The 14,297-nt window shown below is 38.9% G+C and overlaps 1 protein-coding gene across 1 annotated transcript in view; it reads right to left on the bottom strand.

Annotated features, from left to right (window-relative positions):
* Positions 1-14,297, bottom strand: part of PRIM2 (DNA primase subunit 2) — a 315,731-nt gene that overhangs the window by 69,458 nt on the left and 231,976 nt on the right. The window lies entirely within an intron of this gene.

The following is a 14,297-nucleotide window of genomic DNA, read 5'->3' as shown; positions in this document are numbered from 1 at the left end:
ACCAATGTTAATTTGTTGATTCTGATAGTTGAATAATATTTGTGCAAGATAATAATATTAGGAGAAGCTCAGTGAAGAGTATATGGAACTCTTTGTACTATTTTTGTAGCTTTTCCATTATTCTAAACTTTTCTCACAAATAAAAAGTTTATGGCCAGGCGCAGTGACTCATGCCTGTAAATCCCAGCACTTTGGGAGGCTGAGGAGGGTGGATCATCTGAGGTCAGGAGTTTGAGACCAGCCTGGCCAATGTGGTGAAACCCCATCTCTACTAAAAACACAAAAGTTTGCTGGGCGTGGTGGTGGGCACCTGTAATCCCAGCTACTTGGGAGTCTGAGGCAGGAGAATCACTCGAACCCAGAGGTGGAGGTTGCAGTGAGCGGAGATGGCGTCACTGCATTCCAGCCTGGGCGACAGAGTGACACTCCATCTCAAAAAAAAAAAAGTTTATATACCAGGCAATGGACAAGTACAACATAGATTACCTCATTTGATTCTCCTAACAACTAGGTAAAGGTGGTGTGAATATCCCTATTTTACAGCCTAGGAAATTGAGACTTCAAAAGATTGAGTGAAATGTTCACATGCACACAGTAAGTTGTGTCATGACTGAAACCTTGTTATGACTTGTTCAAAGTCTCCATTCTTTCTGCCATGTTATGAGGATCTGCACAGGCATGTATCCACCCAAGAAACACAAGTAATCTCTTCTAAAACTACAGTAAAATTTTAAAGTGGCAGCAATGCTAAGAAAAACAGCAGGCGCTATATTTAGAATCTAGTGGTAATTTTTAATTTGCTTAAAATATGCGGTTTTGGGGGAAACATGGTTTTCTGTCAAAAAGACAAATTACTATATATTTAAATAAAGCCATTTATATTACTATGACATCCAGCAAGTCTTATAAAACTATACAAATTATAAAATACTGCTATGCTACCCAATATGAAGTATAAAAAAGATGATTTTGTAACAAAGGTCATTTAATTTCAATAGGCATAGATGTTTTATTACATAGTTCAAAGACACCTAAAACAGATAAGAGGGGAGTTTTCAGATGTATTAGTGTTTTTTTCCTTGCAATTTGCAACATTAAACCATTTACCTACATAAACATCACATAAATATTATTTACTACAAAGAAGCAGCATATCAAATCCTATAGATATATCTGAGAAAATGTCCATGACAGAAGAGAAATGCTTCCTCCTTTTCCCTTTTAGCGATACGTTACAGGCATCACAGTATTGATAGGTTACTTCATTTTGTGAATGATGATGAAGGATCAGAATTAAACCCCCTAAACAAAGTGGTTCCTTTCTTATAACCAAATGTAACTGAATTAAATTATTGATGGACTGTGTTCTCTGCAGTGCAGACAGATGGTTCTGCCAAGGGAGGGCTATGTAAACTTCATTGTCTGGCTTCAGGTTATCTGTTTACTTCTGAACTTGAATGTGATTTATCATTAAGAAACTGAATTTGTTTTGTCACGCTATCCCCCCTTTGAATGAACTGTACACTGGAAACATGCTAATAGAAAAAGAAGATTACACAAATTGCATTTTTTTCCCAATTCTACAACCCAGTAATTTTTAAAAGCACGTATTTTTAAATGTTAGAAGATGCTTTAAATATCCTAACAAATCTCTCATATTTATTTATAGGAATTTAACTTAAAAATTTAAATATCAATGGTATATTATCATGAAGATGCCTAAAAGAACAGTTGGGAAGAACAAGCTGAGCACAGACTAAATCCGACAATTTAGGCTGGGAATGGTGGCTCACGCCTGTAATCCCAGCACTTTGGGAGTCCGAGGCGGGTGGATCACCTGAGGTCAGGAGTTTGAGACTAGTCTAGCCAACATGGTGAAACCTATCTCTACTAAAAATACAAAATTAGCCAGGTGTGGTGGTGTTTGCTTGTAATTTCATTTATTTGGGAGGCTGAGGCAGGAGAATTGCTTGAACCCGGGAGCTGGAGGTTGCAGTGAGTCTAGATCACACAACTGCACTACTACAGCCTGGGCAACAAACGCAAAACTCCATCTCAAACAAACAAACAAAACAAGCAATTTAATGCACTTTAAAGTGTATCAAAGTTTTGAAGTCTGTAGTACCTTAATCAAGAAAAAAAAATACATATTGAATTAAACTGAATATTAAAACTACCTAAATTTTATATATCAATTCTCCCCCCTCAAGAGTAAATTTTCCAACCACTTGGTAATTATCTCATTGATTTTCACAATATCATTTAAGTAAGTAGGAATAGTTAACTTATTTATATTTGCTGATGGCTAGCTGAGTAACAGAGTCCTTCAATAGCAAATCTAAAAATCCAATCTAGGTCTGCTGATTCCCTATCCAGAGCTCATTCACTGAATCATAACACCTCTCAGCTATTTACTATGTGTAGTGAAGGATACAGAATAGCTTGTCGCAATGTATTAGAAAAAGCAAATACATCATAGTTGTGTTCAGCACTCTACCAGCCTCCCTTTTCATGTCTGGGTACATTTTACAATTCAACAGATAAAAATCACCATTTAGTGTGATAGAAATTACTACCTTATTCATTGGCTCTATTAACTCGACAGTAAGAAAGAGAGAAAAAGATGGAACTTGGGCTAGGTCGTTCATGGTCCTTCTAGCCCTGATTTCTATCTATAAGGCAGGAAGAAAATCTAAGTGTATTGTTTATCCACCAGGAGATTGGTCTGGGCCATGTTATGTTTAAGGAGCCTATTTGGCATCCTAGGGGAGATACAGAGCAGGTAGTTGGGTATACTTCACCCTAGGGTAAGAAGAGCAGTCTGGCTGGAGGCTCTAGATAATGTAAACTTCAAGAAAACAGGGATTTTGTCTATTTTGTTAAGTTCTATACCTTCAAGCACCCACAACAATGCCCAGGACACATCAATAGCTCTATAAATATTAGATGGGACTACATGAAACTGCCGTGACATCATACTATTTTAGATCTACAACAACGGCAATTTCATATGATTCCATCTAATACTTACTTACTAAACAATACCCTGTAATTTTTCATTTCACAGTATCTCCTCTAGGTCTGAGCTTAAAAAAATTCTGCTTTACTGGACAAAGGGTAAAGCAGAGTGGGTAGAAGATCCTGAAGTTGGTCCTTGCTCCTTTTCAGACCCCAGCGGTCTCAGTCTCCCTCTTTCCTGGCTAGTGCATTACAGGTACAATAAATATTTATTGTTGGTGGTGATGATGACAGAAATTACCTTTTCGTAATATTTTCTATAAGTAATTATCAGAAAATTAAAAGTAGCCACTTGCAAATTATATAACTAGTTGACTTTAAATAAATTTACAATACTTTTCTCAGTACCGTTACGCGGTAGAAGGTTCTGATTGTGAGTTGTCCAGGTCCTTGGCACATTGAACACAGAACTGAACAGCACACACAAACAAGCAAGGAAAGTGTAGACTTACTGAAGTGGGAGGCAATAAAAGTGAAAGAACACACCACAGAACGGCAGCGGCCCGAGCAAGTGGCTCAAAAGCTCTGGTAGCAAAGTCTTCCCAGGTTTTAGTACCCTCTAGAGGTCTCCCATTGGTTACACCCTATGTAAATGAAGGGCTGGCTCATGCCAATTAGAGGCCAAAGTGAATTGGTCTATGGCCAATCAAAGACTGGCTGGATTGGCACCTCCTTCATGCAAATGAAGGTCCTAGAATGGACCAATCATAGGCCAGAGTGCAGGTTTGCCTCACGGTCAATCAGAGGCTAGCGTGACTAGGCACCTTATGCAAATGAAGGTCCTAGAGTTTAGTTCCAGGAAGTTTGCATGAATTGGCCTTAGGTTCCCTGCCTTCAGAGCCTATTCTCCTGCCTCACTACTACAGTTATCATTTTATAGCAAAGTTTCTTAGTAATAGGAAGATTATTTCTCCAAAGCCACAGCAGAAGAGTAGATAGCTAAACTCAAAAGTCCTGAAGTTCAATTTTGTGCTTAATTCGTTACAACTTGTCTCTACCACCAACTATGCAGAAACACTATATATGTGTGTAAGGATGTTACTATTCTATTTGATTACATTAAGGGATTTTTCTGCCCATAATTGTTTTCCTATGCTATATCACATTCAGAAACTTCCAAAGAAAAACCCAATTGCTTATAATTTTACCTGGATAGTTTACCTGAATAGATTATCACATGAAACAACTTTTCTCCTGAAACACACACATATGTATATATAATCTTTAAAAGTTTATATAAGTGATCTTTAAATTATCATACTGCTATATAAAATTTCCATAGTTCTCTTTTTGGTTTATCATGTCATTAACTGAGCATAAAATAAGAATTATTTTCTATTCTGTTTTATAAAGAAATGCTGTTCCTGAAGAACTTTAATATATATTAATTCAAATTTAATCATTTAAATAGAAAGACTGTAATTAAAAAAAAGAAAGCTGAGGATGGCTATGCAAATCTGAGCATGGTGCGCTGATAGGACAACTTCTACTCCACTAGCCACTTCACATGTAGATAAATTTTCTTTAAAATTCAAAAGCTGCCTCTGATGTCCTACATAGCATACAAATGAGCAGAACAATGAGAAACACAACACACATAAAATTAAGGGAATAATAATATTTTGATGTGCAGCTTAAAGAGTAATTTGTTGAATAATAATAATCCCCAAGTCAAGTTGATACATTAACTTGCTTCTAAATAAATGAAAATATAGGCCAGATATGGTGGCTCATGCCTGTAATTCCAGCAATTTGGGAGGCCAAGGCAGAAAGACTGCTTGAGCCCAAGAGTTTGAGGTTAACCTCACACACAGTGAGGTTACTCTATGACCGTGCCACTGCATTCTATCCTGGCAGACAGAGCAAAAACCTGTCTCTAACAAAAGTAAATCAATAAGTAACTAAATAAAGAAAGGCACAACATCACTTTTCAAACTTAAGTAGTAGCAGATGAGAGCCCTTTCCCAGGCAGCTACAACATTAGGTGATTTGTAAAACGGCTAGAATTTGTTTTACCTTATAATACCAAACAATTCACATTTCACAAAATATGCTGCTCTGGCTTGTTTAAACAATGGATGTACCCCCATCATGTGATTTTGTATCTCTTAGCTATATTCATCCAATCTGGACAGTGAACTGTGATGGCAGGGACATCTCTCTATTTTCTTAAATCTCTCTGCCTTATGCCCACTGTGCTTGACAGTGAGGATCTTCAAAAACTATAAATTCCACAGGTATGCACACAAAATTGCACATAAATGTATAATGTACTGTTAAATCTCAATTCCTTAAAGGTTCAGAGGATTATTATCTACTCTTTCCTTCTGTTATGAAAACATCACGTCCCACAAACCTGCAAAATTAAGCTACCCAACCAACAAGCGCAAGATGTTTAGCTCTTAAATTGAGGTGACACAATGTGCAAAGGAAAGTCACCTTAATTCCACTAAGGGAAAAAAATTCACTAAAACCCATCTCTCTGAGCTGAGCCTTCATTCAATATTGAAACAAGTAATCTCAAATTCCATGGTTTTGGCTGCTGCTCAACACTATTCCATTCAGCTGGGGATTGAACAAAGCGAAATAAAAAGGAGCTTTAATCTGCCTTTTCTTCTCTTTTTTGCTATACTACATTGACAGCATCTTGTTCATTAATTAAACTTTTTCTTCCCTTAAACAAATAGACTGTAGAGTGCTATACTGGACACTGAGGAAGCAGGCAGGAAATAAAAGACGTAAATTAGAAAAAATCTAGGATTTAAAAATTGTAGTTGGAGATACAAAATATTCATGAACAATAAAACAAATATAGAGAAACATTTCAACAAATACAAAGTAAGATGGTAAGTATTTAACACATACAGGGGTTGACATGGAGGCAGAACTAGGAGTGACTAGGGGTTCCTCTCACAGATTTTACATGAATCAAGACAGCTCCACCTTGATGACTGAAACAGTTCAGGTGCCTTGCACATTTTCTCTCATCCACTAGAGATGGGGTTATGAATTTAAATCTTTGGAGGCTATGAACCCAGTTAATAATGACTAATTTGCCAAATTTGCTGGAACTCTCAAAGATAATTTTTGGTTTTGTGAGCCTGACTTGTGTTTCTTACCTAAGAAGAGAGTGCATTCACAGTTGTTGTGTTTTTTTGTGTTTTTGGTTTTTTTTTGAGACGGAGTCTCGCTCTGTTGCCCAGGCTGGAGTGCAGTTGCGCTACCTCGGCTCACTGCAACCTATGCCTCCCAGGTTGAAGCAATTCTCCCACCTCCACCTCCCGAGTAGCTGGGATTACAGGCTTACGCCACCATACCTGGCTAATTTTTTGTATTTTTAGTAGAGACGGGGGTCTCACCATGTTGGTCAGGCTGGTCTCGAACTCCAGACCTCAAGTGATCTGACCACCTTGGCCTCCCCAAGTGCTAGGATTACAGGCATGAGCCACCACACCCAGCCTTCACTGCTGTGTTTGTTCTGTATAATAATAGGCACAATAGGGAGATCATGAGGAAAAACCAATTCTTATTCATTACCTTACTGATATGTAGAAACTTTTGCTTTGATAATAATTTAAAGAAGATATGCCATTTCTAATTTGCCATCTTAAAGCTCAAAATAATGCAATAAAATTCTAAGTTTATGCAAAATCTTTTGACAGAAATGACAGGTGTTCTAAAGGGAAATGATTAAAAGGTAAAAAAGATGAGAAAATGCTTTTCATGTATTTTTTATTTGGGTTTTAGATATCTAAATACGCGAGAACTAGAGGAACACAAGCATTCTTTACTGTTTTATCATTATATAAATCAAACAGATTTTCTTTTCCAATAAACTTCTACGTGTAAATTGCCCCTGTGCATATCTTGCTGGCAAAAAAATTATAGGAATGACACCAACTTCATGATAACTTTAATAAAAAAAAAAAAAAAATGGTCCTCAGCTTTACAACCTGAAGATAAAGAAAGTTTACACTTTCTTGAAGTCTCTCACTAAAAACTGATGACCAGTGGAAATTTATCTTCTCATCAGCCATAAAATAGTGACTACAAAATTCAAATGAAACAATAATCTTGAATGCATAGTTCAAAATTTGTGATTTACTGTTTGGCAAAGAAAAGTTATTTTCTAACCATTATAATAGTCATTTATTGAGGGCTTGCTCTGTTCTAGGCACTGTTTTACATATATTATCACGCTTTACATCCTGGAAAGACACTTAATACTTTTTATTAGAATCCCCAGAAAAGAATCCATCCTTTCAATGTTCCTTTTACTGAGTATTTGACAACACAATCAGAAAAATTATCTTAATGTTACAAAAATAGTGCTGTTCATAGATACAAAGAGAAAGCCAGCAGCATATAGAGAACTGGGATAGCCAAGATTATTATTGATAGTGAATAGGAAAATATAATCGAGTTCATGAATTCTAAAAGGAAATTAAAGATATTTGCTAATTAGGTTATCACAAAAGAAAAGATAAAGCTCATTTCCTGCTCTATGATACTGACAAGGCATCAAACCAAAAAGACGAAACGAAGGCACTGGCTTTCATTATAAACCTATATAAAACAGCACAATAAAGAGACGTATACACAGCTCTTTCATATCAGTTAACTTAGATTCCTACCATTTTCTTAGACAAGTGTTTCTATTACCTTTCTTAAAGATGTCACCATGGTCCCAGCGCCAGCGACACAGAAGACCGGTGATTTCGGCATTTTCAACTGAGGTACTGGGTTCATCTCATTGGGGAGTGCCGGAAGATCGGTACTGGTCAGCTGCTGCAGCCCGACCAGCGAGAGCTGAAGCAGGGCGAGGCATTGCCTCACCTGGGAAGCGCAAGGGGGAAGGGAATCCCTTTTCCTAGCCAGGGGAACTGAGACACACAACACCTGGAGAATCGGGTAACTCCCACCCCAATACTGCGCTTTGAGCAAACAGGCACACCAGGAGATCATATCCCACACCTGGCTGGGAGGGTCCCACACCCACGGAGCCTCCCTCATTGTTATCACAGCAGTCTGTGATCTACCGGCAAGGCAGCAGCGAGGCTGGGGGAGGGGCGCCCGCCATTGCTGAGGCTTAAGTAGGTAAACAAAGCTGCTGGGAAGCTCGAACTGGGTGGAGCTCACAGCAGCTCAAGGAAACCTGCCTGTCTCTGTAGACTCCACCTCTGGGGGCAGGGCACAGTAAACAATAACAAAGCAGCAGATACCTCTGCAGACCCAAACGACTCTGTCTGACAGCTTTGAAGAGAGCAGTGGATCTCCCAACACGGAGGTTGAGATCTGAGAAGGGACAGACTCCCTGCTCAAGCGGGTCCCTGACCCCTGAGTAGCCTAACTGGGAGACATCCCCCACTAGGGGCAGTCTGACACCCCACACCTCACAGGGTGGAGTACACCCCTGAGAGGAAGCTTCCAAAGCAAGAATCAGACAGGTACACTTGCTGTTCAGAAATATTCTATCTTCTGCAGTCTCTGCTGCTGATACCCAGGCAAACAGGGTCTGGAGTGGACCTCAAGCAATCTCCAACAGACCTACAGCTGAGGGTCCTGACTGTTAGAAGGAAAACTATCAAACAGGAAGGACACCTACACCAAAACCCCATCAGTACATCACCATCATCAAAGACCAGAGGCAGATAAAACCACAAAGATGGGGAAAAAGCAGGGCAGAAAAGCTGGAAATTCAAAAAATAAGAGCACATCTCCCCCGGCAAAGGAGCGCAGCTCATCGCCAGCAACGGATCAAAGCTGGACGGAGAATGACTTTGACGAGATGAGAGAAGAAGGCTTCAGTCCATCAAATTTCTCAGAGCTAAAGGAGGAATTACGTACCCAGCGCAAAGAAACTAAAAATCTTGAAAAAAAAGTGGAAGAATTGACGGCTAGACTAATTAATGCAGAGAAGGTCATAAACGAAATGAAAGAGATGAAAACCATGACACGAGAAATACGTGACAAATGCACAAGCTTCAGTAACCGACTCGATCAATTGGAAGAAAGAGTATCAGCGATTGAGGATCAAATGAATGAAATGAAGCGAGAAGAGAAACCAAAAGAAAAAAGAAGAAAAAGAAATGAACAAAGCCTGCAAGAAGTATGGGATTATGTAAAAAGACCAAATCTACGTCTGATTGGGGTGCCTGAAAGTGAGGGGGAAAATGGAACCAAGTTGGAAAACACTCTTCAGGATATCATCCAGGAGAACTTCCCCAACCTAGTAGGGCAGGCCAACATTCAAATCCAGGAAATACAGAGAACGCCACAAAGATACTCCTCGAGAAGAGCAACTCCAAGACACATAATTGCCAGATTCACCAAAGTTGAAATGAAGGAAAAAATCTTAAGGGCAGCCAGAGAGAAAGGTCGGGTTACCCACAAAGGGAAGCCCATCAGACTCACAGCAGATCTCTCGGCAGAAACTCTACAAGCCAGAAGAGAGTGGGGGCCAATATTCAACATTCTTAAAGAAAAGAATTTTCAACCCAGAATTTCATATCCAGCCAAACTAAGTTTCATAAGTGAAGGAGAAATAAAATCCTTTACAGATAAGCAAATGCTTAGAGATTTTGTCACCACTAGGCCTGCCTTACAAGAGACCCTGAAGGAAGTACTAAACATGGAAAGGAACAACCGGTACCAGCCATCTCAAAAACATGCCAAAGTGTAAAGACCATCGAGGCTAGGAAGAAACTATATCAACTAATGAGCAAAATAACCAGTTAATATCATAATGGCAGGATCAAGTTCACACATAACAATCTTAACCTTAAATGTAAATGGACTAAATGCTCCAATTAAGAGACACAGACTGGCAAACTGGATAAAGAGTCAAGACCCATCAGTCTGCTGTATTCAGGAGACCCATCTCACACGCAGAGACATACATAGGCTCAAAATAAAGGGATGGAGGAAGATTTACCAAGCAAATGGAGAACAAAAAAAAGCAGGGGTTGCAATACTAGTCTCTGATAAAACAGACTTTAAACCATCAAAAATCAAAAGAGACAAAGAAGGCCATTACGTAATGGTAAAGGGATCAATTCAACAGGAAGAGCTAACTATCCTAAATATATATGCACCCAATACAGGAGCACCCAGATTCATAAAGCAAGTCCTTAGAGACTTACAAAGAGACTTAGACTCCCATACAATAATAATGGGAGACTTCAACACTCCACTGTCAACATTAGACAGATCAACGAGACAGAAAGTTAACAAGGATATCCAGGAATTGAACTCATCTCTGCAGCAAGCAGACCTAATAGACATCTATAGAACTCTCCACCCCAAATCAACAGAATATACATTCTTCTCAGCACCACATCGTACTTATTCCAAAATTGACCATATAATTGGAAGTAAAGCACTCCTCAGCAAATGTACAAGAACAGAAATTATAACAAACTGTCTCTCAGACCACAGTGCAATCAAACTAGAACTCAGGACTAAGAAACTCAATCAAAACCGCTCAACTACATGGAAACTGAACAACCTGCTCCTGAATGACTACTGGGTACATAACGAAATGAAGGCAGAAATAAAGATGTTCTTTGAAACCAATGAGAACAAAGATACAACATACCAGAATCTCTGGGACACATTTAAAGCAGTGTGTAGAGGGAAATTTATAGCACTAAATGCCCACAAGAGAAAGCAGGAAAGATCTAAAATTGACACTCTAACATCGCAATTAAAAGAATTAGAGAAGCAAGAGCAAACACATTCGAAAGCTAGCAGAAGGCTAGAAATAACTAAGATCAGAGCAGAACTGAAGGAGATAGAGACACAAAAAACCCTCCAAAAAATCAATGAATCCAGGAGTTGGTTTTTTGAAAAGATCAACAAAATTGACAGACCACTAGCAAGACTAATAAAGAAGAAAAGAGAGAAGAATCAAATCGACGCAATTAAAAATGATAAAGGGGATATCACCACCGACCCCACAGAAATACAAACTACCATCAGAGAATACTATAAACACCTCTACGCAAATAAACTGGAAAATCTAGAAGAAATGGATAATTTCCTGGACACTTACACTCTTCCAAGACTAAACCAGGAAGAAGTTGAATCCCTGAATAGACCAATAGCAGGCTCTGAAATTGAGGCAACAATTAATAGCCTACCAACCAAAAAAAGTCCAGGACCAGATGGATTCACAGCTGAATTCTACCAGAGGTACAAGGAGGAGTTGGTACCATTCCTTCTGAAACTATTCCAATCAATAGAAAAAGAGGGAATCCTCCCTAACTCATTTTATGAGGCCAACATCATCCTGATACCAAAGCCTGGCAGAGATACAACAAAAAAAGAGAATTTTAGACCAATATCCCTGATGAACATCGATGCAAAAATCCTCAATAAAATACTGGCAAACCGGATTCAGCAACACATCAAAAAGCTTATCCACCATGATCAAGTGGGCTTCATCCCTGGGATGCAAGGCTGGTTCAACATTCGCAAATCAATAAACATAATCCAGCATATAAACAGAACCAAAGACAAGAACCACATGGTTATCTCAATAGATGCAGAAAAGGCTTTTGACAAAATTCAACAGCCCTTCATGCTAAAAACGCTCAATAAATTCGGTATTGATGGAACGTACCTCAAAATAATAAGAGCTATTTATGACAAACCCACAGCCAATATCATACTGAATGGGCAAAAACTGGAAAAATTCCCTTTGAAAACTGGCACAAGACAGGGATGCCCTCTCTCACCACTCCTATTCAACATAGTGTTGGAAGTTCTGGCTAGGGCAATTAGGCAAGAGAAAGAAATCAGGGGTATTCAGTCAGGAAAAGAAGAAGTCAAATTGTCCCTGTTTGCAGATGACATGATTGTATATTTAGAAAACCCCATTGTCTCAGCCCAAAATCTCCTTAAGCTGATAAGCAACTTCAGCAAAGTCTCAGGATACAAAATTAATGTGCAAAAATCACAAGCATTCTTATACACCAGTAACAGACAAACAGAGAGCCAAATCATGAATGAACTTCCATTCACAATTGCTTCAAAGAGAATCAAATACCTAGGAATCCAACTTACAAGGGATGTAAAGGACCTCTTCAAGGAGAACTACAAACCACTGCTCAGTGAAATCAAAGAGGACACAAACAAATGGAAGAACATACCATGCTCATGGATAGGAAGAATCAATATCGTGAAAATGGCCATACTGCCCAAGGTAATTTATAGATTCAATGCCATCCCCATCAAGCTACCAATGAGTTTCTTCACAGAATTGGAAAAAACTGCTTTAAAGTTCATATGGAACCAAAAAAGAGCCCGCATCTCCAAGACAATCCTAAGTCAAAAGAACAAAGCTGGAGGCATCACGCTACCTGACTTCAAACTATACTACAAGGCTACAGTAACCAAAACAGCATGGTACTGGTACCAAAACAGAGATATAGACCAATGGAACAGAACAGAGTCCTCAGAAATAATACCACACATCTACAGCCATCTGATCTTTGACAAACCTGAGAGAAACAAGAAATGGGGAAAGGATTCCCTATTTAATAAATGGTGCTGGGAAAATTGGCTAGCCATCAGTAGAAAGCTGAAACTGGATCCTTTCCTTACTCCTTATACGAAAATTAATTCAAGATGGATTAGAGACTTAAATGTTAGACCTAATACCATAAAAATCCTAGAGGAAAACCTAGGTAGTACCATTCAGGACATAGGCATGGGCAAAGACTTCATGTCTAAAACACCAAAAGCAACGGCAGCAAAAGCCAAAATTGACAAATGGGATCTCATTAAACTAAAGAGCTTCTGCACAGCAAAAGAAACTACCATCAGAGTGAACAGGCAACCTACAGAATGGGAGAAAATTTTTGCAATCTACTCATCTGACAAAGGGCTAATATCCAGAACCTACAGGGAACTCAAACAAATTTACAAGAAAAAAACAAACAACCCCACCAAAAAGTGGGCAAAGGATATGAATAGACATTTCTCAAAAGAAGACATTCATACAGCTAACAAACACATGAAAAAATGCTCATCATCACTGGCCATCAGAGAAATGCAAATCAAAACCACAATGAGATACCATCTCACACCAGTTAGAATGGCGATCATTAAAAAGTCAGGAAACAACAGGTGCTGGAGAGGATGTGGAGAAATAGGAACACTTTTACACTGTTGGTGGGATTGTAAACTAGTTCAACCATTATGGAAAATGGTATGGCGATTCCTCAAGGATCTAGAACTAGATGTACCATATGACCCAGCCATCCCATTACTGGGTATATACCCAAAGGATTATAAATTATGCTGCTCTAAAGACACATGCACACGTATGTTTATTGCAGCACTATTCTCAATAGCAAAGACTTGGAATCAACCCAAATGTCCATCAGTGACAGATTGGATTAAGAAAATGTGGCACATATACACCATGGAATACTATGCAGCCATAAAAAAGGATGAGGTTGTGTCCTTTGTAGGGACATGGATGCAGCTGGAATCCATCATTCTTAGCAAACTATCACAAGAACAGAAAACCAAACACCGCATGTTCTCACTCATAGGTGGGAACTGAACAATGAGATCACTTGGACTCGGGAAGGGGAACATCACACACCGGGGCCTATCATGGGGAGGGGGGAGGGGGGAGGGATTGCATTGAGAGTTATACCTGATGTAAATGACGAGTTGATGGGTGCAGCACACCAACAAGGCACAAGTATACATATGTAACAAACCTGCACGTTATGCACATGTACCCTACAACTTACAGTATAATAATAATAAATAAATTAAAAAAAAAAAAAAAAAAATCAGACACCACCTCTTCAGGCCTGCCAATAAAATCTAATACAGTCCACTGCTGACTGTATTTTCCTTTGGGAAGCCCCTGTCTTGCAAGAGAGAGAGCTGTTCTCCTTTCTCTCTCTCTCTCTTTTTTTTTTTTTTTTTTTTTTTTGTCCATTTAAATCCCCCCCCAAACCCACCCAAAAAAAAAAAAAAAAAAAAAAAGATGTCACCATGGCTCAGCTGCTGCCATGATGAGTGAACAAAGTAAAAATATCGTGCACATACAATTCATTTTCACATCCACAAGAAAATAATGGGCAAGAATAACTAATAAAGTTAAACAAAGCGGCCGGGCACAGTGGTTCACACCTGTAATCCCAGCACTTTGGGAGGCAGAGGCGGGCAGATCATGAGGTCATGAGATCGAGACCACACAGTGAAACCCCGTCTCTACTAAAAATATAGAAAAAGAAATTAGCCGGGTGTGGTGG

Source organism: Papio anubis, chromosome 6 (genome assembly GCF_008728515.1).
Source record: "Papio anubis isolate 15944 chromosome 6, Panubis1.0, whole genome shotgun sequence".
Lineage (NCBI taxonomy): Eukaryota > Metazoa > Chordata > Mammalia > Primates > Cercopithecidae > Papio > Papio anubis.
Note: the sequence above shows the minus strand (reverse complement) of the source record. Positions and strands in the feature narration are given on the sequence as shown.